Source organism: Buceros rhinoceros, unplaced genomic scaffold, assembly GCF_000710305.1.
Source record: "Buceros rhinoceros silvestris isolate BGI_N320 unplaced genomic scaffold, ASM71030v1 scaffold3772, whole genome shotgun sequence".
Classification (NCBI taxonomy): domain Eukaryota; kingdom Metazoa; phylum Chordata; class Aves; order Bucerotiformes; family Bucerotidae; genus Buceros; species Buceros rhinoceros.
In genome coordinates, this window is record NW_010398154.1 from 11,195 (window position 1) to 14,542 (window position 3,348).

Sequence of the window (3,348 nt, forward strand, 5' to 3'; positions counted from 1 at the left end):
TGCTCAGTAGACGTATCTAGGAAATTTTGCAGCTTCCTTTGAAAGCCGTCGTTGGCCGGTCCCCGCGGCACAAGCTGGCAAGGTCGCTGCAAAACCAGAGCTTGGGGGAAGGGTGGGTTGAAAACCCAAACCCCGTGGTGCAGGCGGCTGTGGATCAGATCGTACGTTTTCTTTTGTGGCTCTGCCATGCTAATAACCACATTTCAGATTTCTAAAGGGGAGCAATAACTATTACAGCTTTTTGGTAGTGGGTTTTTTTTTTTCCTTGAGACATTGAGGATAGAAAATGGAGCACAAGGGGACAGAAACAATTGCTGAACAAAGTGTGTCCTTTCCCCAGCTTTATGAAATAGCGAAAGCGTCTCTGGGAAGAACCTGAGCTGCAGGGAGGGAACGAGACGGCGTCCGGGAGCATGTAACCAGTCGTGACACAGGAGCGGCTGCACGGTCCTGCTCCCCAGATTTCCACAGGAGATGCGTTGTGTAGCTGAACTAATAAAAAGCCCAAACAATAGGTCTTGCCTGCAAGTTACTACAAGGAGTGGATTGTTAACCTGCTGCTGACCCCCTCCCTTCTTCTTTAATCTCAAAAAGTGAAATAAAGCCCATATAATCACTCCTAAACCTGTGTGTGCGTGTAAGACACGCATTCTGCCCCAGCAGCAGTGGACCTGCCTGCAGGCTCCAGCCCTTGCGGTGGGAGAGGGTGGCCGTATTAGTGATGATCCAAGGTGAAAAACCTCCCTTTGCTCGGCTTTTTCACGCCCCCAGCACCTTGCGGGGGTGTGCTGTCTTGGGCAGAGGGAACTTTTTTTTGTTGTGTGTTTAATTAATTAAAAAAAAGAAGGTAGTGAATTGATTGCGACGGTGGAATTTCTTCTGCGATACTAAATGCAGTCTAAAGCAATCTCCTGCCTGGGACAATAAATACCCCATGGAGTACAGCTCCTCTTGAAGGCGAGCCAGAACTCCTCTGGCCATGTTGTAGATGAGAAAAAGATGTCAAGTAACGCATCCAGGATCAAAAGGCAAATCTGTGATGGAGCAGAGAATGAGCAGATTCGGGACTGGAGCCTCTCCCTCCCCACCATCACTCTGCCATGTTGCAGAATATGGATGCTGGCCATCGGTCAGGGTTCTGTAGTACCCTGCTCCCCAAGGGAAGGTTTTCATGTGTGATGAGTAAATTAAGTTCAAATATTAGAGTCCCACATTGTTCACCATGGCTTTACAGACATGAACCCTGCTGTCAACCTCTTGCTTTTCGTAGTCGTCATTCATTCTTTGCTTTTCTCCTGGTCAGAAGTGTCCTCCCTGCAGTTAATTCCTGATCCCTGCTCTCAGTGGTAGTTCACATCTTCTAGAAGCAAGACGACTGCGTTTGGACTCTGCATTCGTGAGAGTCTATCAGCTGGAGCCTGTCTCTCGTGCCCAAAACATGACGAGAGACCTAATAACCGTTTGGTAACAGAGGAAAAGTGTTTTTTAGACACGTGAATGGGTCATGATTTGAGGGAGTGACACCTAAGGAGTTGGGATCAGAATTGCACACCAGCAGGACCTTTGGTTAAACTGTGCACCATAAACGGAGTAACGGGGCGTGGTCTGGGCATCCCGGGGAAAGGTGAGTCTTGCCCAGCACGGCAAGAGTTGTGAGGGAGGTGGTAACAAAAATACAAATGGCATTTAGTGGGGCACACTGGGATGTTGATCTCTTACCAGGAGAACTGGAGAGAAAACCCAGGAGTGAGGAGCTGATTCTCCAGCCCGTTAACTCCTAAGCAAGTGTTGGAAGCACTCAGAAATCACATCATTCATTCTGTGCCCTTCGAGCACTCTGGAGGGGAAGCGAGTTCAAGGTTTGTATGTGTCTGTGCATACGTGAAATAAAAACTCTGTTTTGTATGAGATTTTTGTTCTATACTGAGCTAAAACCTCTGGGGGGGGTATTTTTGTCTTTGGTAGCATTGTCTTAGGAGAAGCTGTGCTGAGGCTGGGAGAACCGAAGGGTGTTCTGTTTGGTGAGGAGTTTGGGAGGTGCTGGTGGCCTGTGTTGCTCTGGCTTCACAACCTGCGACTGGTCTGAACAGAATCGGGGTGGAATTTATATTTTAGTTGGTGAACCGAAGCTCATGTCATGGAATTCCTTTGTCTGAAGTACTGGACTGAAACTAAATGGATTTTCTGGACATCGTGAGAGGCAGGTGTAGGGAGGAACAGGCAGCACTTCTGTGTCACGTCTGCTCAAGCCCGTGCTGGTGTCCACCTCACCCACTGGGGACTCTCAGAGGGAAGAAGCTCACGAAGCCAGTTTTTTCTCACCCTCACATAATGGTGGTTTCCGTGTTGAAGGTGTAAACATGCTATAATGGTGACTGCAGAAACACTGCCGTTCGGAATTTTTTCATGAGAATTATTTTCATGGGAATCTTCGGGTTTGAGAACTTGCTTCATCACCCCGTGTCCAGTGGGGGCACAGGGGTGCCCACAAGCTTTCCCCTTTACACCTGAGATCTGGCACGACTCTGGGCTGATGGAGCAGAACAGAGACCTCGTATCAACTGTTCGTGCTCTGTTCTCAGGCAGCTTTTAGCTGGATGTTACTCTCGAGGCTGGTGTTGAGGCCATCCTAACAGTAACCTGACTGAAGAGCGACCCGCTGACTGACTCTGTTGCAGACCTACCCAGCCACGCACATCCCAGCCCAGCATGGCCGCCTGTGTTCGGCACATCCTCGCGGCTCCTTTCCCTGGGGTAGATGTGGAGCTTGTAGCTGCCACCGCCGGGACCCCCAACCCTGCGGAGTCCTCGAGAGCGGGGCACTGCGGGGCAGTGGTGGGTTTCCCCTCCGCAGACTCTCACGGTGGTTTGGGAATGACTTCAGCAACCAGCGACTTGCCGTTTGGATGGTCTGTGCAGGATTTTCAGCGTTTGTTAGTATCTCCCTGCAGAAAAGGGCTCGGTGGACTTAGGTAGATCCCACTTCCTTCCCCCTGTAAGGCCTGCGTGGTCTCTCAGGGCTTGAATTGCCCTGTGCTCTTTTCAGGAAAATAAATAGGGGATCTGTGAGTTGAAACATTAAGGCCTTTGTCAGCCCACAGCGAGGAGCAGAGGCCTCCTGCGGATAAAACGATGTTTGGGGGGAGGTCCTTGTGTTACAGTGCATTGAGCTCTGTTGAAGGATGGAGGCTTGACAGCATTGGGACTGGAGTCCTCTGTCCGGGGGACAGGTAGAGCGGCAGCAACGGGCCTTTTCCCCACTGCCCTCCCAGGTGCTGGTGCCGCGTGCTTTTTGTCCTTGAACCAAAGGGCAGTGCCGGCAGCCGGGGCGGAGGAGAGGATGCCGGG